Source organism: Mesoplodon bidens, assembly GCF_964165515.1.
Source record: "Mesoplodon bidens genome assembly, chromosome: 7".
Taxonomy (NCBI): Eukaryota; Metazoa; Chordata; class Mammalia; order Artiodactyla; family Ziphiidae; genus Mesoplodon; species Mesoplodon bidens.
This window is the reverse complement of record NC_138164.1, coordinates 103,012,548-103,037,443: the sequence shown is the minus strand read 5'-3', so window position 1 is coordinate 103,037,443 and position 24,896 is coordinate 103,012,548. Positions and strand designations below refer to the sequence as shown.

Here is a 24,896-nt window from a genome sequence, read left to right as displayed (position 1 = left end):
GGTGTGATGAGTAGTAGAATTAGACAGACCTGGGTTGGAATGATGGCTCTGTCTGATAGCTTAATCTTGGATAGTTATTTAATCTGCACCTGTTTTCTTCTTTATCAAGTGTGGAAAGAAACATTATTTAGTTTAATTAATTAATTTATTTATAAATTGAAGTACAGTTAATTTACAGTGTTGTGTTAGATTCTGGTGTACAACAAAGTGATTCAGTTATATATATATGTTCTTTTTCATATTCTTTTCCATTATAGGCTATTACAAGAGATCGAATATAGTTTCCTGTGTTATACAGTAGAACCTTGTTGTTTATCTATTTTATGTATAGTAGTTTGTATTTGCTAATTCCAAACTCCTAGTTTATCCCTTCCCCCTTCCCCTTTGGTAACTGTAAGTTTGTCATCTATTTCTGTGGGTCTGTTTCTGTTTTGTAAATAAGTTCATTTGTATCATAATTTATTTTACTTTTTTTTTTAGACATTTATTTATTTATTTTTTGGCCGCATTGGGTCTTCGCTGCTGCATGCGGGCTTTCTCTAGTTGTCGCGAGCGGGGGCTACTCTTCGTTGCGGTGTGCGGGCTTCTCATTGCAGCGGCTTCTCTTGTTGTGGAGCACAGGTTCTAGGCCTGTGGGCTTCAGTAGTTGTGGCACGTGGGCTCAATAGTTGTGGCTTGTGAGCTCTAGAGTGCAGGCTCAGTAGTTGTGGCGCACGGGCTTAGCTGCTCCGTGGCATGTGGGATCTTCCCGGGCCAGGGCTCGAACCCATGTCCCCTGCATTGGCAGGCGATTCTTAACCACTGCACCACCAGGGAAGTCCCTGTATCATATTTTAGATTCCACATATAAGTGATGAAAGAAACATAATTTAATTCTTTCTCAAAACATGGTCAATCAACTTCTTGATCTGAATCCCTTGAGACACCCTGTTAAAATACAGATTGATCATCTGACAATATCTCAGACTTGGTGACCTTAAAATTCTAACTGGAGCCCAGTAATTTTTAACAGGTACCCTTGATGTTTCTGATGTAGTTTAAGAATCACTGGTTAAGAACTTGGGCTTTGGAGTTCCAAGACACTTGAGTTCCATTCTCAGCCCCACCAAATGCTAGCTGTGTGACCTTGAGCAAATTATTCTGCAAGCCTATTTCCTGTGGATAATAATACCGTTACTATTCATAAACCACAATACCTGGTTTTCTCGATAACATATTTTATTAAAAGCCTATGTCAAAGGGCTATTGGAGGTTTACTTCAGTAATACAGCAGAGCTTCTAATAGAGCAGGTGCTCACCAAATGCCTGTTCCCCTTCCCTGAGTTTTGTCTTTAGGTATAACAGTGGTATCCTGGCACACTTCATATAGAAACTTCCAATTCAGTACTTCCATTTACCATCCTATTTTTTTAAAAAAAGCAAAACAAACAAAACAACTTTCGTCTGGAACAGTAAGAACAAAAAACCCAAAAGTAATAAATATCCTGCCAAAAGCAGCTCCACAGAGTTGTTACTGAGATGGCCGTTTGCCTCTTTCACATTTTCATCCTTCAGGAAAATATGAAAGAATTACCTAAAAGTTGTAAAAATAGGTACTTCAAAAAAACATTCCTGAAGTCCTGGTAGTTTAGTAAGACTTATAAAGCAAATAAGTTTATCTACCCAAGCTGTACTCAAGTGAGTCTTTATTTGACAGTGGTTACCTAAAGTTTCACCATGTTTACACCAGCCTAAAGTCCAGATGAATGACATGTTTACATTCCATGACCTATTCTATCAATATGAGTGCTTCCCAAAGCTAACAACTATCAGCTACCACAAACATTCTCTAACCCTGACCTCAGAAAAAGATGTGAAAACAAAACCAGTGCTTCATCAACAGTTCATCCAACTGGAAAACTATTTCGCTAAGAAATGACCAAAACTGACAGTGAAGTCGTGAGATAACACATGACAATCTCTTGGGACTTCCCTGGCGGTCCAGTGGTTAGGACTCGGTGCTTCCACTGCTGTTGGCCCTGGGTTCAATCCCTGGTCAGGGAACTAAGATCCTGCAAGCCACGTGGCATGGCCAAAAAAAAAAAAAAAAAGACGATTTCTGGCATTAATTGTTTTATAATTAAGCATATATGAAATTGGGAAGAAAAAAATGGCCAAACCAACATTAAAATCAGGTATACTTTCACCTCTGAGTTTCCTTCCCTTATTCCACTCACTTATCCTGGTCTTACAAAAAGATTTCTTCCTTGAGCTATGTAGGCTTTTATGACTTAGATCTACCTAAGGCTACTACAAGATTAGGGGTGGTTTTGTTTGTTTGTTTGTTTGTTTTGTTTTTTGGTTTGGTTGTTTGTTTTGTTTTTTGATGGTAGAAATGAAAGAGCTCTACTTAGAAGCAAATCCTGCTGCTTCTCCTCCCTTAGCTCCAGGGAGTAAAAGTCAATGTGAAAGCTCTTTAAGGGAGAAATGTTTTCAGAGCAGTTAAAATCAAAGTACTTTTGTCCTCCTCAAAAAAAAGAGGACTTTTCTGGAAAACAGACTTTGCATGAGAAAAAAAAAAAAAAAAAAAGCAGGGGGGGAGAGGGGAAAGGAAAAAAGAAAACAAATATAAATAAAGGACTATATTTATTTAACATTCAGCTACCAATCAGACATTTAGAGTTTAATATTACATATAATAATGATAATAACAGCTCTACCAATTTTGAGGACCTGTGCAACTTAATGAACAACAATGGGCCAGAGACTGTGCTAATTGTTTTACATGAATGATTTTATTTAGTCTTCACAACAATCCTATGATAGATATTTTGATCATGTTTCTGTTTTACAAATGGGAGAACTGAGATTTATAGAATTAAAGTAACTTGCTCAAGATCACACAGCTAGTGAGAAGAGAAGCCAAGATTCAAACCAAGGTGTGTCCTACCAAGAACCCATGCTCTTAACACTATACACCACACTGCCTCATCACTGACACTTTATAAAATCAGTTTTAGAAATAAATATGATCTTCATTTTACAGAGCACAAAAGCAGGGGTGTATGTTGATAGTAAAATCATCTGAGAGATGTGGTCCACTTGTGTCCATGTGAATTCATATGTGTGTATGTGAGTGTGTATGTGTATATCCTGTCCCCACCCGCATAGGTATGCATGCTAATCAGCATTTGTGTGAAGTTAAAACTTGTCCCCAAATTTCAAAGTTTCTTACAAAGAACCACCCCACCACAAAGTATTCACCCCACCCATTCCTAGTTCGGAAAGTAGAAACAGAAAGCCCTAGTGCTCTTTTCATCTGTGCGCGAAGCGAAGGAGCTAAGAAGAGCCAGCAGAGGTAGGAAGAAGTTCCTCCCTGAGAATTTCACACAAGCCAAGTGCAAAGAGCTCTCTCTAAATTGCTGCTCCCTAGTGGTTTCCTTCATGTGCAGCTCTTATCATTCCAATGTTCCTTCTGTGGTTAAGGGTACCACCCAGCCATGGAAAATTCCTTGTACTTTACCAAACTTCAGCGAGACAGAAGTTCAAAGCTCTTGTCTGGCAATAAAACATGGAGGGTGTCATTTCATGTTACTTTTTAAATGCAAAAGAATAAGCTTTAATTTATGTGAATGATTAAAGAATAAAAACTGCACACCTGCACCCCTGGAAGGCAAAGATATCTGGGCACCTTAGCTGCCCTCTTGGAAAAGGAAAAGCATTTCAGATTGGCTTTTTCTCTTCTGCTTTGCTGTGATTTCCACAAGACCAGGATTAAGTTTTCTGAGATGAACCAATATGCTCTATTGTTCTGAAATCCACACTAAGGCCCAAGAGTCCATGTCTTGCTCAGATAGCATCATTCACAAGGTTCATAGAAAGATCATACAGTGTTTACTTATCTTTTACTTAGATATTTCAGTGCATTGTACTGAAGCTATAAGTGCTTATCTCAGACTGCACTGCACTGCACTAAGTAAAAGATAAGTAAATAGGGCTTCCCTGGTGGCGCAGTGGTTGAGAGTCCACCTGCCGGGTTCGTGCCCCGGTCCGGGAAGATCCCACATGCCGCGGAGCGGCTGGGCCCGTGAGCCATGGCCGCCGAGCCTGCGCGTCCGGAGCCTGTGCTCCGCAACGGGAGAGGCCACAACAGTGAGAAGCCTGCTTACCACAAAAAAAAAAAAAAAAAGATAAGTAAATACTGTATGATCTTTATATGAACCTTACGAGTGAAAGCAATTGTGCATCAGAAACTTCTTGGTTCTCCGTTGAATCACTTCCTGCTGATCACTTAATCTCTATATACCAGTCACTCTTGCTATAAAATGGGTATGACATTAAGACTATGTCTAATAATAAACTGCTTCTTTAGAATACATTTGATATACACAGAAGGTAACATATTAATGATTATGTTATTTTTGCTACATACTAATTTTACCAGATTAAAACAACATAGCAATTTATTGCAATGGTTAAGAACATGGGCTCTGGAGTCAGGCTGACCTGGATTTGATTTCTAGCTCTGGTACTTATTAGCTGTGTGACTTGAAGCAAATTACCTAATCTCTCTGCCCTTTTCTGTAAAACTGGGAAATAATACCTACCACCTAAGGTTGTAGTGAGGAGTAAATAACTTATGTAATAATCTTAGTATAGTGCTTGGCACATAGTAAATATGCAATAAACATTACCTATTATGTTTATTATTGTTGTTTTATAACAGTTGTTACTACATATCCCTCCCAAACATCGCAACTCACAAGACATTGGGTTTCAACATTAATGAACACCCAGAGGCCAACCTACTATAGCCCCCTACTCACTTATTTAAAGTTCTGCTCATCTAACCAAGGATGTTTACAGATTATCTTCAAGGATTCCTGGGCTATATAAAACCCTACACATATGATAATACACATAATCTATACCCATTTCAGCTATAGCCTTTAAACTTGTGGGAAGCATTCACTTATTAACCGTCAATTACTCAGGAGGCTCTAATTTATACGGGTAAAGTCCAAAACTATTTCTTTTTACTCTCTTCCCAAGCCTAAATACCATCAAAGCATTAGCTATTTATTTTGCAATTAAATGATAAGGGGTCCCATTTGAAAATTTTTGCTTGACAGGCTACCTACATCATTTAGACCACTCATTTTATTATATTATTATTTTATACAGAGTTCCTGTATTAGAATAAACAAGTTTCCCTAGAAAATATTCACATGAATTACAATATGTGATATTAATAGATACAAGAGCAAGAGCAGTGTAAGTGAAAAGCAGAGTACATACATATATTCAACTTTAAATCTGACTTCCTTCTCCCTTACCAGAGTCCTTCTGAGACACATTTTTGTCTTTGAAGCCTCTTGAGATTTAGATGCTGGCTGGCACAAATAAGTGCTGAATTAAATTGACTGTTCTCTGAGATTAGAAAAGTAACCCTGCTAACCAACGACCTGTCATGTAAACTGTTTAGAAGCTTCAAGTTTAATATCATATATAAATCACTAACATGATAATAGTATTTGATCTTGTGAAGTACATATAGATAGCTTAATGGTTTAAAAAGTTAATAAACCTCTAAAACTAATTATTTACCTCCTCCATCTTTACTAGTATGTCCTGATCCAGGGACACAGTATGTTCTGGTAAAATATTTTATCACCCATACAAGACCATCTTTGATCTTAGACCACACTAGACCAATTTCCTTTGACCAAAGGAGATGGGGAAATGAGGAGAACCAGCATATGCAATACTTATACAACCCAATGAGGTAGGAAATAGACTTTTTTGAAGCTCAGAGAGGTTAAGGAACCTGCTCAGTCTTAAAAAATGGCTGAGCTAGAATTCAAACTTAAGATTTAACTCCAAAGCCCATGCCCTTCCACTTCAACCCTAGCTCTCAAAAACAAAAACAAAACAAAATAAGAAAAAGCCAAGAACCTACAATGTGTCCCATTTTATACTGTATTATCTAGAAAATGCCGGCTCTCCATTGTTAATACTAGAAAAGAAACTTCAATTGGTAAATCAGATAAAGTATTGGCATGATCTTTAAACTTAAAAAAATGTTTATTTATAATTACATACTTAATTATTTTTAAAGATTCAAACACTATAGAAAAAGTTAAAAACCAATCCCAGTTCCCAATCAGTTTGGTACTCATACTTTAAAAAATATATAAACACAGTTTGTGAGCTTGGTTTTGTTTTTAAGTAAATGACATATACTTTTCTGTACCTTACTATTTTCACTCAACCATGTTTGGAAATCTTTTATGAAACAATATGGAACCAACTTATTTGCCAATGGTAAATACTTCTCTATTGATAAATACTCAGGTTGTTCCCACATTTTCACTATAGCAAACTGTGCTGGGTTGAACATTGTTGTACTTGTTTTCCTGTGCATACGTGCAAGAGTTTTTCTAAGGCAGATATCTCAAAATTGAATGGACATGTCACAGGATGCACATATCCTCATAGTTTTTTTTTTTAGTTTTATTGAGAAACAATTGACATACATTACTGTGTAAGTTTAAAGAATACAGCATAATGGCTTGATTTACATATACTATGAAATGATTATCGCAATAGGTTAAGCTAACATCCATCTTCAAACATAGATACAATAAAAGAAAGGAGAGGGCTTCCCTGGTGGCGCAGTGGTTGAGAATCTGCCTGCCAATGCAGGGGACACAGGTTCGAGCCCTGGTCTGGGAAGATCCCACATGCCGCGGAGCAACTAGGCCCGTGAGGCACAACTACTGAGCCTGCGCGTCTGGAGCCTGTGCTCCACAACAAGAGAGGCCGCGATAGTGAGAGGCCCACGTGCTGCAATGAAGAATGGCCCCCGCTTGCCACAACTAGAGAAAGCCCTCACACAGAAACGAAGACCCAACACAGCTATAAATAAATAAATAAATAAATTTAAAAAAAAAAAAAAAAAAAAAAAGAAAGAAGAAAAGAAAAAAAGAAAAATTTCTCCTTGGATAAGAGCTCTTGGGATCTACTCTCTTAACAACTTTCCCATACATCATACAGCAGTGTTAACAACAGTCATCATGCTGTACTTAACATCCCCAGGACTCATTTACCTTATTCCTGGAAATCTGCACCCTGTCCTACCATCACCCCCACCATCCTCCTATTCTCCCTCCCCCAACCCTCTGCCTCTGGCAACCACATGTCTGATCTCTTTTTTCAGAGTTTGGTGGGTTTTTTTATATTCCACATATAAGTGAGATCATAGAGTATCTGTCTATCTCTTTCTGACTTATTTCATTCAGCATAATGCCTTTAAGGGCCATCCATGTTGTTGCAAATGGTAGGATTTCCTCATTTTTTATGGCTGAATAATATTCCAGTGTGTGTGTGTGTGTGTGTGTGTGTGTATTTTTTCCACAACTTCTTTATCCATTCATCCATCAATGGACACTTAGGTTGTTTCCCTATCTTGGCTATTGTTAAGTATGTTGCTATGAACATGGGGATGTAGGTACCTTTTCCATTTTGTGCTTTTGTTTCCTTTGGATATATTCCCAGAAGTGGAATTGCTGGATCACATGGTAGTAGTTCTATTTTTAATTTTTTGAGGATTCTCTGTACTGTTTTCCATAGTTGCTGTACCAACTTACAATCATAACAACAGTACACAAGAATTCCCTTTTTTCCACATCTTCATGTTTACTAGATATATATACACAGTTGCTTTACAAAGCGTTATTCCAATTTATATTCCTCCCCACCACAAGAAAATCTGTTTTCACTATGACTGTTTTCACTAAGGCTTTGTGATTTTTGCCAATTTAACAGTTATAAAATAGTTTCTCACTGTTGTTTAAATAGTTTAGTCTTCTTAATTACTTAATTAAATAAAGTTAAGCATATTTTCATGGTTACTTGTATTTCTCTTCTGTGAATAATCTGCTAATATCCTTTGCCCATTTTCCTCTCTGGTTGTCTTTTTTCTTTCTTGATTTGGAGGTTTTTCTAATTCTCTATATGTGCAAATATGGGTTTTCTACCTTATGGGTTTTCTTCTCATTTGTTTTTGGTACCTTTCATTGCACAGAAGTTTAAAATGTTGATATAATCAAAAGTATTTATCTGTGCCCTTTGTGCTTTGCGTCTTGTTCAAACAGGCCTTCTGTACTCCAAGTGTATAAACTTATTACCCTATATTTTGTTCTGGTACGATATTTAATTTAAGCTAATTATGTCCCTTACCAAAATTGTGAGTTCACAATTAACATAGTCAGTATAATACAAAAAGAAATTTAAAACTTGTGGTGGAGAAAAATAAAGTAAAAGTGTTAACCCCAAATCAAGCTTCTCTAAACACTAACTAGCTCTGAATATAAAACAGCTGCATGTCAAGTTTAACTTTGGGCCCCCAGAAAAAAACTGTAAATGAATCACAACTTCCAGATCAATATCTTGAGAAATATCCTTTATATAAATGCAGGAGGCCTCGCTCTTTTAATAGCTCTTGATCATTACAGAGTTTGCTTAATGGTAGCTAAACCTATAAATATAATAAAATGACAGCCAACATTTATTAAGTTCTCTATGCAAGACAGCATTCTAAGCATTTTATAGGTAATAATTCATTTACTGCTCAGAACAATCCTATGAGATGGGTACTTTTATTATATTTCCATTTTACAGGTGAAAAAAGGAAGACTCAGACATGTAATTTACCTAAAGGTTAAAGGGCTGGTAAGCAGCAGAGACAGGATTTGAATCCAGGCCTTTGGTCTGCACTACACTATATTGCAGCCCTTAAAGAGCTACGGAGCATACGTATCAAATGGAATTTTCTAAGAACAAATGTACAAATTAAGGAAAGATCTTTTACATTAACAGTTATAAAACAGACAAAACTAATACATTGCATTTGGACACCCAAACCACCACAGTGCTGCTATACAGCTAGTCAAACTCAAATACTAAAAGATAAGCCAGGAGCAAAGAAAGCATTACACATATGTTAACATCACCTGTGACAACCAGAAAACAAGAGGTGACTAAAGGTCTTTATGTAAAGTAGAAGACAAAAAACTAAAGTCTACTTCCTTCAACCAACGGTGGTATTGTACAAGTTAACAGCTGAGTCCCTTGATGTTCAGTTTCTAGTCAACCATTAATCCTCCCCTCTCCCTTCTCCTTCCTAAAACTGGTGGGGTTTTTTTGGGGGGGTGGCGGGGAGAGGGGCAGATGTCAATTAAGGCTAAGTACTTAAATCTTATTGCTTCAGTATTCCCAGCCTAAATCTCATAATACAGAATTAGTACGTTTGAGTCTTGCAATTTCAAGTGCCAGAAACTACAGAAATCTTTTTTCTTTTTTTTTTAAGGAAGCTATTACAGAGATCCAAACTTAAAGCACTCAGATAGCTGACCATAACAAAATGCACTGCCTAAATGCAGAGAAATCTAAAGTAGCACTTAAGTTTCCCACAGTTACGACCTATGGGATACATGAAGAATCCAAGTATTGTCATGACAAAAGCTTTGCAAAAATAGTTACTCATAGAGCAGTATAGTTATCAAATCAACTCCATAAACATTCACAATACCATTTTCCAGAAAGCAACATGAATTAAAAAAAAAACCTATAAACTGACAAACATGGAGAAATCATAATGTCATAATGTGCTACTCATAATGTCATGTCAGGCAGGGAAGTATTAATGTTATAGGGTGAAAATTAATTGTGCTACATAGTCATTAAAGGTTGTAGCCATGGGCTTCCCTGGTGGCGCAGTGGTTGAGAGTCCGCCTGCCAATGCTAGGGGACATGGGTTCGTGCCCCGGTCCGGGAAGATCCCACATGCCGCGGAGCGGCTAGGCCCGTGAGCCATGGCCGCTGAGCCTGCGCTCCGCAACGGGAGAGGCCACAACAGTGAGAGGCCCGATACCGCAAAAAAAAAAAAAAAAAAAAAAAGGTTGTAGCCTTTGTGGCAAACCATGCATTTAACAGATTATCAGCAATTATGTTTGGTAATATGCAATTTAACTATGAACATACAGATTAGTGATATTAATGCAGCAAGGTACTAATGCAACAACTTATCAATTACTTGACATTTTACATTCAAACTATTTCATAAAAATTAGTTGGCACTCACAATAACTCATAAAACAGCAACAGGGTCTCATTTAATCTAGTGGCAGAAAGATACAGAAGAGTTCTAATTAAAGGCAGCTGAAGACTCATGGGCTTAGAATTCCCAATCGTCTCTCTTCTGATTGATACTGCTTCTGTATGAAGGTGGAGATTCTTTTTCAAATGAGAGTCTCACATGTCAAATCCCCACTCAGAACTATGTCTACACCCTGCTTACGGGATATGGCTACAATAATGCTCAATAATCCCTTTGAGTTTCTATTTTTGTTATGAAAGTAAAGGATGCTAACATAGATATTTATAGATGCCTAAAGGCCTAGGCCAAAGCGCACAAAAGTCATATGCGGTGAATGACTGGAACAGCATAGGCTAGACAGAGAGGCCCTAGTTTAGTTTACACAGAAAATTCATGCCATCATTTAACATATCATCTAAATTAATGGTGTGGGGACTTCCCTGGTGGTCCAGTGGTTAAGGGTCCACGCTTCCACTGCAGGGGGTGCGGGTTCAATCCCTAGTCAGGGAACTAAGATCCCACATGCCACGGCCAAAACTAAATTAATTAATTAATTAAACTTTTTTTAAAATGAAAAAGAACAGGTGGTGTAAAACACCAAAGTACCCTATAAAAATATGCTTTGGATCTATTTTACCAGAGCCACATAATTTTTGACTTATTACTCAAATGAGTAATGGAATGTTGCAATGTTGCCATGTCCAAGCCTACCTTTCCTGCCAGGCTCAACTCAAATGCCACCTGGTCAGGAAGCTTTCCCTGATTATCTCCCAGCCAGAAACAACCTTCCTTTTCCTGAACTTCCTAAATACCTATCCTAAATATTTCCAATGGCACTTTCTACTTTGATATAGAGTTATTTCTATTACACGTGTTACCTCCTTTGTTAGACTTCCTGCTCCTTAAAGACAGATAGGTACCATAACTCATTTGTCTTTTATCCCCTATAACACTCAGGATCATTCAGTGTCTTCCACATAACAGTCATTCAAATATTTACTGAATGAGTACATAAAATGTATCACTATTTATAAACTGCGGTGTTATTCTTTATTCAACTCAACCATTTCAGGACTGTGCCTTCCAGGTGGGAAACACTAAGTGCCAAAACACATTCTGTTACAATATTAGGGTTCTTACAGGAAGCCATTTTTGTCCTGTTCTCAACCCTTCTTTCTGTTGCCTTTTTACTGTTCTGTCTCTCTATTCCAGTGAGAAAGTACTTGTCTCTTCTATTGTTACCAAGAGCCTCATTATGTTCAAGGTAAAGTGAAAAAATGCATTCGATGCAATTACCAGTTCCTCACACATTTGGGGGCTACTTGTCATTTCAACATTCAACACTTGAATAAAAGAAAGTCCAAATTCTTTTCACTCCTAAGAACTATTTTCTTTTTTTCTTTTAGACAAAATGGAAGCACACAGCACAGGAAGCAGTTCTCAGTAAGCCACCGTTCATAAACAGCTTTGCTCAAAGCGTAACAAAGGTTCTGTTGTGCTCTTGCATGGCAGGGCCAGTAAGCAGCAGGAGCAGATGAACTCTTGAAGAAACAAAGGTTCTGTCTTCATGCAAATGTTTGCATTAATAAAAAATGAAGGAAAAGATATAGAAAATGCAGGCTAGCTGGACATAATGGGTCTCTAAACGGGAGGTTTTTCACATTTTTCAGGCGGAGTCAGCAGGTCTTTTAAAAACTTTGTCATTCTGAACATTTCACAGACATCACAAGAAAGACATGCAAATAACAGAAGCAAATCAAAGGACATCCCGCTGCTCTACTGGCGCCTCCCTCACCCATGCCTGGTTTGTCATTTTCTGTTAACCCTAGTGCCGGCGGCTGTTTCGTTGAGGAATGGAGTCCCTAGACTATGTGGCAGTACACGTCCAGCCAGCTGGCCCCTGCACTGATGACATTACAATGCAAGCCATGTACTACCACTCAGGGACACGTGCTGCCAGGCAACAAGTCCAGTGTCTGACTTTTATACACCCAGCTTGCAAATCTACATTGGAAAGAGCCTCTAGACTAACCACTTAATATAATCTTGAGTGTAAGCATCACTGAGTAGTTCTCTGAAGATGGACTTACTAAGGACCAGCCCTCCCCAGTGAAATCTACAATAAGGGCCTTAAAATAAATATAGAAAATTTAAAACTTTGTGGGGGCTTCCCTGGTGGCGCAGTGGTTGAGAGTCCGCCTGCCGATGCAGGGGACACGGGTTCGTGCCCCGGTCTGGGAAGATCCCACATGCCGCGGAGCGGCTGGGCCCGTGAGCCATGGCCGTTGAGCCTGCGCGTCCGGAGCCTGTGCTCCGCAACGGGAGAGGCCACAACAGTGAGAGGCCCACATACCGCAAAAAGAAAAAAAAAAAAAAAAAAAAAACTTTGTGAGGGGAAAGGTTTACCAAATGCTTACTATGTGCCAAGCACTATACTATGTGCTTACCATGCATTATCTCATTTAATCTTCATATCCACCATTTAAGGTAGCTACTTATTATCCCCACTTTACAGCTGAGGAAATTGAGGTTTTTTGAATGAAGTTATTCACTTGCCCAAGGTCACACAGTTAATAATGGCAAGCCGAGACTCAAAGCTGCCTAATGACAAATTTCTCTCCATTCTTTGCATTTTTCTCACCCCTTACTTCTGTGTCTTTTGTGATTGAAATCCAGCTTACTCTGAAAATATCACAATGACTATATTCATCTACTGCATGACCACTGAAGTGTATTATTACTTTTTCTCCATTTTAATTACTTGGAGTCTTTATCACTCATATTTCAAGGGTGAGCGGCTTTTTGTTAGGTCATGATAAGAATCTAATTAAAGCTGCAAATGCTTCCTCAAAGAAAAATGCATATAATTTAATATGCTGTGTATAATTTTAGAACATTCAAGAACCTCCTAAGGCTCATCTATAGCTCCCCTGAGGTTTCATGGCCTACACGTTAAAAAAAAAAATCCAGCACCCAAATCTCTCTTCCTAGACGCACATGGTCAGTTTTCTTTCACAATGATGACCTATCGAATTCCAACCCGAAAATTCCTTGTCCTCCTCAACTTCTACTGAACACACTATTCCTCTTCACCAGGACATGAAATCACTTATGTCCTTCCACAGATTGTTCCATTGGCCTCTCTTTTTGTACTTAACTTGCAATCAGTAGCCAGTCACTTCGTCACTATTCTCACCACTGCTCCTGAATTATAAAAGCTTAAGGAGTAGAAGGACTTTAAGATCGTATCATTCAACTCCAGTCATTTTAGAGATACAGAAATTGAAGTCAATCTTCATTCTTTTTACCCTTGATTCAGTAATAGACAGTCCTTGGGCTTGCTCAAGTGCATCCCTTAAGTTCTCCATATTTCCATCTATAACCACATTGCCAAAGTTTTTCTTTGTACAAACAAACAAAAGGAGGGGCTTCCCTGGTGGTGCCGTGGTTAAGAATACGCCTGCCAACGCAGGGGACACGGGTTCGAGCCCTGTTCCAGGAAGATCCCACATGCCGCGGAGCAACTAAGCCCGTGCGCCACAACTACTAAGCCTGCGCTCTAGAGCCCGTGAGCCACAACTACTGAGCCCTCACGCCACAACCACTGAAGTCCACGTGCCTAGAGCCAATGCTCCTCAACAAGAGAAGCCACTGCAATGAGAAGCCCGTGCACCGCAACGAAGAGTAGCCTACGCTCGCCGCAACTAGAGAAAGCCCGCGTGCAGCAACGAAGACCCAATGCAGCCAAAAGTAAATAAATAAATTAAAAAACAAACAAACAAAATGAATCATGGTAGCAACTGAATTATTTTCAAATATTTTTTTCATACTCCCTGAATGGACCTAACTTTTTAAAAGTAATGGTCAAATGATATTATCCAGCCTTCTTTTATCCTACTGATAGTCCATTCAGGCCTCTGGTACCAATCATAATTCAGAAACAATTATAAAAAAACTGTTTTTGTCCTATAATAAGTGATATAATAAGTATAATAAAGTATAATAAAGAAGGTATTAACTTTAATATAACGCTGGGCTGAAAGATAATCTAAGTACCGATAATCAGATTACTGAATTATACTGAACTCTTAACTTGAAGACAACCAGATGAGGCAAATTATTACATGCCTTTATGATAAATGGCAGGAAAAGAGGTTATTCTAGAAAAAGTAAAGAAGGAGGCTACTTCAGGGGGAAAAAATGGCAAACCTCAACAGTACTGGAAACTTGGAGAACCAAAATATAATCATATCAAATGGATTTAAAAGAGTTGGTTGAATAAAATAAAAGCAGTTGTCTACAGAACATATGAGGGGGGAAAAGGGTAAAATGTGACAGGGTGAGAACAGCTCCTCTCAATGTATGCCTTATTATATATGTTTTGAACTATTACCTAGTCTATACTATATATATATATATATATATATATATATATAACATTTATATAATAAACACATATTAATACTGTGTATGTATATACACACTCTAAAAAGATTACAGGTTGAGACAATGTTGACTCTTATAACTGATATAGTATTATTAATAAAGCATTTATACGATAGGACTTTGATTTCCTCAGAGATGAGAAAAGGCTAAAGTAAAAGGAACTAAAGACATTTACAGATAAGAGGGTTGAAAATTAAACCAATATACCCCTTGTATTTCCTAGGGTTTTTCCTTCCTCATTTTTCTTTCCTTTTTTATTTACTTATTATATTTTTCAAAATTTAATGTTTTGACATTAGAAATATTGCTTTATACAAATATTGCCAAGTATAAAAATATATCCCTAGAATTTTCAGTTTTCCCTGCCCAAAGAACTTTGCTATCTCCCTAAGGAGATATACTCATTTTGATTCCTTGACTAATTCCTCCAATCCCCAGTGATCTCCTTTTTCTCCCGAACTACTATTACTTCTTACATAGCACTTGATTTCGTACTGACTTAAAGTGTTCCACTTATTTCATCTGTGAGTATCCTCAACTCAATTACAATACAGTTGAAAATATTCCTTTGTTTAATAATTATTTAATACCTAAGCATGGTCCTTGCCCTTGAGGAGTTTATTTACCATCTACTGGAGAAGCAGACATACAAATTAACAATGACAATATAGTATGATAACTGTTATAAAGGAGATATGTAAAAAATGTAAAGAGAAAGAGTGCCTATATCTGTCTGGGAGAAAGAGTGTTTCAAAAGATCTGAAAAAATTTTCCAGGTGAACAAGTGGAGGGAGGAGGGACTTCCCTAGGGGTCCAGTGGTTAAGAATCCGCCTTCCAATGCAGGGGACCCGGGTTCAATCCCTGGTCGGGAAACTAAGATCCCACATGCCGCGGGGCAACTAAGCCTATGCACTGCAACTACTGAGCCCCGCGTGCCACAACCAGAGAGAAGCCGGCGCGCCACAACTAAAGAAGCCTGCACGCTGCAATGAAAGATCCTGTGTGCCGCAACGAAGATCTCGAGTGATGCAACTAAGACCTGATACAGCCAAATAAATTAATTAATAAAAAAAAAGTGGAGGGGAGATATTTAACACAGACATATCAGCACATGCAGAAGCATCAAGATGTGAAAAGCATGGTAGATCTGGAAAGCTAAGAACAGTTGAGTATTGCTAAGAGATAAGGCTGGACAGCATCATCACCATAAAGGGTCTTATAAAAGAGCACAGATTTCAGGAAACCACTGAAGGATTTTGAGCAAGAGAGTGACAATCAGATTACTATTTCTGAAAGATCACTCTGGCAGCAGTGTGCAAGAACTGAAGGGAGGAAGATTAGAGGTACAGGTAAGAAGTAGGGCAGTTGTTGAAACAGTCCAGGTCAGAGATAGTAAAGGCCTGAATTAGGGAAGTAGCAATGGGAATGACAGATAAAAGCAAAAGAGGAAAAATCAATGGAAGTTGGTAATTGATTGAATATGAGAGGTAAAGGATGGGAGGGAATTTAGGATTATTTCTGGGTTCCTTTCTTGGGCATTTGGGAATATGATGGTTCCATTCACTAAGACCAAAATACAGGAAGAAAAGTCTGTATTATACCCGCTATGCATATTTTGCAGTATCAAGCATAGTGCTGAGCATACACATAATCAATTCATTCCACTGGTCAACTGGCTGTCTTGAAAAAAGGCCACAGAACCTTTTGCTTAATGACCTCAACTGGTTACTCTTCTAAAGCTGGCATCAAGCACTATGCATTGACATGATTCCTGGGCACAGGATAACTGAAGTGGACTAATTTACCCAGGAAACAAGCAAAATGAAATAGGCAGCACTTACGTAAATGTGAGGTACATGAGAGTGTGTGTGTATGTGTGCGTGTTGGGGATGGGGTTGGGGGGGGCAGTTCATAACAGAAAACACCCATATATTTATATAATGCTGTGACAGAGACTGCTAGTTGCTGACTCTAGTAACCTTTTTCTCTAGAAACGTACTCCAATTTTTACCTGGGTACATGGCCACTGGCATAAAGATCACATTTCTCAGCTCCTCTTGCAGCTAGGCTTTAGTCATGTGATTAAGCCATAAAATATAAGCACAATATGGCGTGGGTCTCCTAGAAAGTCCTTAAATGGAACTAATTCAGCTGAAAGATGTCCCTTATTTACCTCAGAAGATAACAGAGAGCTACTTCAGTCCTCATGGATCATGAGGCAAAAGATGGAATCTATGGGTAGGATGTTGGAGTAAAAAGACCGAAACCTGAGTTCCTGATTACACCTTGGAGCATACCATATCAGCCGTGGACTGCCCATTTTCAGAATTCTTTTCCACAAAAGAGAAATAACCTTCTAACTCAATCAAACCACGTTATTTTAGGTTTTTCTATTGTATTCAGACAAACCTAATATAAACATAAAACATCCATGTATTTGCCCAAAAGTATAAATGAAGGGATCAAACTAACATACCAATCAGAAGGCTCATTGGCCTATCCATTGATTTAGGTTAGTGCATGCTAGGCTAGCGTAAAATGTTTCCAGACATTATCCTAGCATGTGAAGAGATGTACTGTTCTCTTCAATGCTGGACCATTGTTGTAAACACGGTAAGGTCTTACTGATTTTTGTAACTTGAACAGTAACATCTGTAATGCCCCTGAAAGTTTACTAAATACTTTCACATACATTATCTCATTGAACCTTGCAACCAACCTAGGAGTCAGATAAGGCTGGGATTATTCTCTCCATTTTACAAATGATGAAATTGCCCAAGGTCATTCAGTTTATAAATGATAGAGCAGAAACTTGAACTTTAATCTCGTAAGTGTAAACATAACCCACTGAATCACAGTGGATAATTCTTCGAGATATTCAGAAAGTTTAAAATGACCATGATTAATAATAATTAATATGAACATAAATACCTTGATTGCAAAATAGATCACAAATCAATATCTTAGTATTTCATAGAACTTACATAAAGACATTTTAAAATAAATGTTTCCATTTACTAACCGAGGAAGCATTCTGTTCAATTTCTGAACTGCTGAGAGCACCATTTCCTTCGATCCTGCATTTTGCACTAGAGAGGAAAATGAACAAATGAGGGGTGGCACATGAAGTAAGTAAGTAGCAGAGGGGAAGCAGAACTTCTCTCTAATGGCCCCTTCTCTTTGGACAGCCTAGGTCAGATTCCATCTAGTTCCACCTGTTGGTGGTATAAGCCACTTCTACAATTGCTTCCAGAAATCTCTTATCAGGAAGTTTATACTGCTCAAATAATTCAACCCTTCAAGGAAAGGTGAACTGACCTTTAGTCCAGCTCTTAAACAGTGAATTGATCCCAGCCCTGCACTGCCATCCCACAGAGAGGCCCCCAGGCTAACAGCCTGAGCAAAGGGTCTTGTTACAGGAGCCCAGGTTTCTAATCCTTGTCTCATAGATGGCTCCATGGGGCATTATGCAAGGTATTTAACCCCCCTCCAAACTGAATTTTCCTCATTAGATTATGGGGGAGAAGGATACTCTTTAGAACTATTTGGAAGCCTGATTAAGCATAAGTGAACATTTTGCTTTTGTAACAGTTAATATAAATAGATAGGGAGAATGAAATTACTGCATTCTCTTCTACTTCTCTGAATTTATACTTTGTCTTCCCAAAACAAAATGACTCAGTGCAGAGACTCATTAATGGGCCTGGTTTAAGGAAAATATTAAACTAAGGACAAAGATATGAATGGTGCTAGAGAGAGAAGGAAAAGATCAAAGCAACATGACTTTCAATTTCACTTCCTTAAGATTATAAAAGGGGCTTCCCTGGTGGCGCAGTGGTTGAGAATCTGCCTGCTGATGCAGGGGACATGGGTTCGAGCCCTGGTCTGGGAAGATCCCACATGCCGCGGAGCAACTAGGCCCGTGAGCCACAGCTACTGAGCCTGCGCGTCTGGAGCCTGTGCTCCGCAACAAGAGAGGCCGCGATAGTGAGAGGCCCGCGCACCGTGATGAAGAGTGGCCCCCGCTTGCCACAACTAGAGAAAGCCCTCGCACAGAAATGAAGACCCAACACAGCAAAAATAAATAAATAAATAAATAAATAAAACGAAAGTCTTAAAAAAAAAAAAAAAGATTATAAAAGCATAGAGCTGACAGCAACCTTACTAGGCCGTCTAGTTTAATACGTTTTTAAACTTAGAAATCAACATTGTTATTGCATTTTAAAACATTATTGAAACACAGAATTCCTTTATCTTAAAATAGCAAGAATTTACATACCTCTATGGTCCCTTCTCATTTTCACCAAAATCCATAGGTTTATATTTGAGTTCTACTTTTTAAAAAAATTTGTACATGCTTTTTCACACACACACACACACACACACACACACACACACACACACACACACAAAGTCTTCTTAGGAATTATTTAATGATATAATAATATAATATTCCACTGTATTAATCTACCTCAGTTTGCTTCTGGATTATTTCCAGTTTTTTATTAAAAATAATGTAGCTATAAACATTTTTATACAATTTATTTTCTCTTTTGAATTACTTCCTTAAGATATCTCCCAGAAGTAGGGCTTTAGGATCAAAAGATATACTAATTTTTATGGCTCTTGGTATGCGTTGCCAAACTGTTCTCCAGAGAGACTATGCCACCTTCAAAAAAAAGAAGACCGATTTCTTTGCAGACATCCCAGTATAAAGCTTTTTGTTTTAACTAACTCAAAAATATCTTAACTTGCAAAGCTTAAATTATTGTTAATCTGAATATTTAGTTAGGTTATCTTTCCTCTTATTCTACATCCTTCCAGAACTTTTTCTATGTGTAATCATACATATATGTACAAACGTTAACTTGTTTTTTACAAAATGTAACCACTTTGTACACATTCTGTAACTTATTTTGTCACTTAATACTTAATGTACATCTTTCCATATTAGTCTAACGCATTCTTTTCAACGGCTGCATGGTAATACCTATTATAAAAATATCATAATTTATTAACCATTCTCTTACTGATGGGCATGCAGATTGACTGTCATTTTTCACTTTAAAATTTTTAAAAGTATTTTAACACTTTAATTCAACTAGAATTCATTGCACCACATGGTATGAAGTGTGAATCTAAATTTATTTCTTCCATATTCCTTCCAATTATCTCAACTAATGAATTTTTCACATTATTTTGTTACACTTAGTTTGTCACAAATTAAATGGATATGTACTTTGGCATCTATTTCTGGGACCTCAGTTCTATTTTACTTGCGTATCTTTAGGTTAAAAACTAAGTAACACAATTTTTTTAAAACTTTCTATGAAAGTATCATAGTATACAGAAATATATGAATTTGCACTTATAATCAGTACCCTAGAAAACCTCCTAGAGTCTCCTTCCAGCTGTAAGCCCCCCAAGGGTAAATACATAGACTAATTTTTCCTGTTTTGGAAATATGAAATCATGCAGTATGCAGTCTTTTGTGTCTGGCTTCTTTCATTCAACATCATATTTGTGAGGTTTGTCCATACAGCTGTGAGTTCATTAATTCTCACTGCAGCATAATATGCCGTTATTGAATATACCACAATTTATTTATCAATTCCCTGTTGACAGCATGTTTTCAGTTTCTAGTTTGTGCCTATTATGAATGGTGTCACTATGAGCACTCTAGCATAAGTCTTTTAGTAAACTTATGTCTGCATTTCAGTTGGTTCTGTGCCTTGAAGTAAATGACTGGGCCATAGGGTATGAGTATGTTCAACTTTAGTATATAGTACCAAAGAACTTTCCTGGTTTACAGATGACCACCTTCTTCCTCAGGGTGAAAAGAGCGATTATCTCTCGTGTCTCTTCATATAATCCCATGATGAAGGCTCCACCCTCATGACCTAATTACATCCCAAAGGCCTCACCTCCAAATACCATCACATTGGGGATTAGGGTTTCAACAGAGGAGCAGGGCATAAGGACACTTTCAGGTGATGAAAATGTTATATCGTAACTGAGGTGATAATTACATGGCTATATACATATATCAAAGCTTATTAAATCTTACCCTTATAATTGGTGATTTATGGATGATAAATTACACATCCATAAAACTGACAGAAAAAAGATGACAGTTTTTTCTGAGTTAATGACAAACTTTGTAATTTATGAACTATTTGTTTATGAAAGCTCAAAAAAATCACCAACTTGTTTGTGTTCTTTTAGTTTTATTATTTAATTCTATTTTATATTTTCTTTGGTTTGCTACTTTGCTCCTTTTCTAAATTCTTTAAGCTTAATTACCTTTTTATTTCTTATTAATTTATAACAATAATTTTTCCTTAAAATATTGCTTTTTGCCCATAGATTTTAATTGTGCTGGGATCAAAAAATAGTTTATTTCTCAAATTTATTATCTAACACAGTTGTAAAGGAAAGTAATTTTTAAACTATCCTTGTGGTTAGGTAACTTTTAAATTATACTTTCATTATCTCTAATTTTATTTTATTATAGCTTGAGGATGCAATATATATAATTTCTACCTTTTATTAACCAAAAACTTCTTTGCATATGATAAATGTTTGCAAAAGATCCATATATTTTTTATTTCCAAATTTTCCCCTTTAGTCTTTTCCTAAATGTTCTAATTTTACCTTATTGTTTGTACATGTTGTTTGTACATACCACATGACTAATGTATACATAGCATTTCCTTAGTGATGATAAACACTGAATATTAACTTAAGCAAAAATCATAGTTTTATTAGAAAGCTGGGAGGAAGGAAATTTAGAGGATATAAAAGCACTAAATCCATCATAAGAAGTCATTAGATAACATCTATAACTGAAAAATCAAGGAGAGTAGTTTAAGCATGTTACTTTAAAATATGTAGCAAAATATCAAAAGACATGGTGAAAAAATCTGTAAGTAGTCTTCTCTGAGGAGTGGGATTTAGAGGCGAGAAGTTTGGGTGGTATGGTACTATTGTGTTTTGTTAAAACTTCCATAAATCCATTTGACTGATAAAATTCTGTAGCTAACAAAAATATACATTAAATTAAACAGTTTTTGTTCTATTTGGATTTTCCCTCTTTACCCATTATTATTATTTTTTTATTTTTTTTTTTTTGCGGTACGCGGGCCTCTCACTGCTGTGGCCTCTCCCGTTGCGGAGCACAGGCTCCGGACGCGCAGGCTCATTGGCCATGGCTCACGGGCCCAGCCGCTCCGCGGCACGTGGGATCTTCCCAGACTGGGGCACGAACCCGCATTCCCTGCATCGGCAGGTGGACTCTCAACCACTGCGCCACTAGGGAAGCCCTACCCATTATTTTTAACATGTTGTTTTCCTAAAAGTTTTTCAATCATTTCATCTAATTATTACTTTGCAATATTTTTGTATTTTTTTCTTTTAGAATTTACATAGTCAACTTTGTTCCTATTTACGTTCTTTGTTGCTTCTTTTTTCAAAGGATTTATTTATACATCCTTACTTCAAATGTCTTAATGCTGCTCAGAATTCTTATATTTGTCCCTAGTCAAGCTATCTTTCTTCCTTCCTACAGCAACTTGTTTCTTCTTTTCCTCAGCAATACAAATTTTCTTTGCTCTCTTTTATGCCTTTTACTTTTGTTTCCCTAAGTCTAAGGAGATAACCTTGAATCTTACTTCAAAGACAAAGACGAGGTTAAATGGTCAGGTAAAGAACATCAAATTTCAGCTCCATTTCTAAGCTTAACTCTGTCCTTCACAATTTTTTTTAAATTAATTAATTTATTTGTTGTTGGCTGCGTTGGGTTTTCGTTGCTGCGTGCGGGCTTTCTCTAGATGGGGTGAGCGGGGGCTACTCCTCGTTGTGGTGCGAGGGCTTCCCACCGCGGTGGCTTCCCCCGTTGCGGAGCATGGGCTCTAGGCGCGCGGGCTTCAGCAGTTGTGGCACGTGGGCTCAGTAGTTGCGGCACACGGGCTCTAGAGCGCAGGCTCGGTAGCTGTGGCGCACTGGCTTAGTTGCTCTACGGCATGTGGGATCCTCCTGGACCAGGGCTCGAACCCACGTCCCCTGCATTGGCAGGCGGATTTTCAACCACTGCACCACCAGGGAAGCCCTCCTTCACCATTTTTACTTGCTGTCTGTTGTTCAAATACAATTATTCTTTGTAGAGTCAGGGTTTCTTTCCTTTTCTTTTTTATTGATATATAATTGACATATTATATTAATTTCAGGTGTACAATATGACGATTCAATATTTGTATATATTGTGAAATGATCACCACAGTAAGTCTAGTTAACATCCATCATCACACACAGTTACAATTACTTTTCTTGTGATGAGAACTTTTAAGATCTACTCTCTTAGCGACTTTCAAATATACAACACAGGATTATTAACTACAGTCACCATGTTGTATATTACATCCCCAGGATTTATTTATTGTATGACTGGAAGTTTGTACCTTTTCCCCACCTTTACCCATTTCACCCACCCTCCACCCTCCACCTCTCTGGCAATCACCAATCTTTTCTCTGTATCTATGAGTCCAGGTTTTTTAAAGATATTAAATATTACCTACATATTAGTGAGATCATATGGTATTTGTCTTTCTCTAACTTATTTCACTTAAAATAATGCCCTCAAGGTCCATCCATGTTGTTGTAAGTGGCAGGACTTCCTTCTTCTTTATTGCTGAATAATATCCTTGTAGAGTTGTTTTAAAGCCATCTTAGGACCTGATTTCTCACTTGGGAATTCCTGCTAACTGTGAAAAATCTTACCTATAAGCTGCTTTCAAATATAATAAAATGTTTGTCCACACTAAATATAACAATAAAAGTGACATTATACTATGTTTTATAAACGTATAATTAAACATTTACCTATAGTTTAGGGTCAATAAATATTTTATAGGTATCAAATATTTTCAAAGATCTCAAAATAGTTTATAGATTAGGCACAATGCCTATAGTGCCCAATGGATAAATATAGCCCTGATTCCCACCTCCAAAAACAAGCTTGCTCCTCTGCCTTGATCCTGGAATTCCCTCCCACCTCTTCTGAAAAAGTATTTTATCATTTAATCATCTTGTTCTTCTCTTGGATCCTCCCTCTCTCCTCTGCTATGGCTCCCTTTCCTTCAGCCTATAAACATACTCAAGTTTCTCTGCCACCTAAAAACTTAAAAACAACAATAAACTCTCCCTACTCTTGCTATCACCCCCCCTCCTCCTTCCCCAATCCACCGAACTTCTGGAAACAAATCCAGCCTACCTATTGTCTCTAATCCCTCACCCTTCCCATTTACTCTTCAATCCAGGAAAATCTGGCATCCTACCACACTACTCCACTGAAACTTCGCACCTAATGCCACTAACAATCTCTTCTGCAGCTCTTATCTTATTTGACCTCTCTGAGACAAGTGATATTACTGAACACTCCCTCCATCTTGAAACTCACTCCTCCCCCACTTTCTGTGGCACCACATTTTCCTTGTTTTTCTAAAACTCTCACTCTCAGTATAGGAAGATAAATATCTTTACTTATTGTAAAACTAGCTCTCTGGAAACAAGATTTAAGTTCCTACAATGGGTCCAACTCCCACTCAGAGAAGTTTTATTTGGCAGCAAAGTAAGCCCCAACACCCAGCAGCCAACACAACAGTAGAGAACTAAAACGCTAACATTCCATGTGCTCACTAAAGTGTAGAAAGGGACTATTCTGATCAGTTGGAAATGTTTACAAAGGACAGAGAAGTGTTCCAAGAGAAATGACAGGAGACACAGAGTTAAGAAAGAAAAGAATAATAAAAAGGGAGCAACCATGGGCTTCCCTAGTGGCGCAGTGGTTGGGAATCCGCCTGCCAATGCAGGGGACACTGGTTTGAGCCCTGGTCCGGGAAGATCCCACATGCCACAGAGCAACTAGGCCCATGCACCACAGCTACTGAGCCTGTGCCCTAGAGCTGGAGTGCCACAACTACTGAAGCCTGCGCACCTAGACCCTGTGCCCCGCAACAAGAGAAGCCACCGCAATGAGAAGCCCATGCACCGCAACGAAGAGTAGCCCCTGTTCACTGCAACTGGAGAAAGCCTGCACACAGCAATGAAGACCCAACACAGCCAAAAATAAATAAATTTATTTTTTAAAAAAAGGGAGCAACCAAGCTCAGTAGTAGCATAAGGCAGAAGAGTGGAGAACAAGGACAAGGGATAAAATACTCTATACTTAACAGAGGTAGAGGTAGGGGAGGAAAAGTCAAACACCCACTGATACATCTGTGCTTCGCTTCTGAATAAGGGCAAGCACCTACTAAC

At 37.9% G+C, this 24,896-nt stretch overlaps 1 protein-coding gene across 2 annotated transcripts in view; it reads right to left on the bottom strand.

Annotated features, from left to right (window-relative positions):
• The window catches only part of CSTPP1 (centriolar satellite-associated tubulin polyglutamylase complex regulator 1), a 200,703-nt gene that overhangs the window by 162,302 nt on the left and 13,505 nt on the right, over nucleotides 1-24,896 (bottom strand). The window contains exon 2 of one of the 2 annotated variants that reach the window (XM_081241019.1): nucleotides 17,608-17,674. The exons of the other annotated variant lie outside the window; for it this stretch is intronic. The gene's annotated coding sequence lies outside the window, so the exon portion shown is untranslated. The remainder of the gene's footprint in view (nucleotides 1-17,607; nucleotides 17,675-24,896) is intronic. 2 annotated transcript variants of the gene reach the window in all.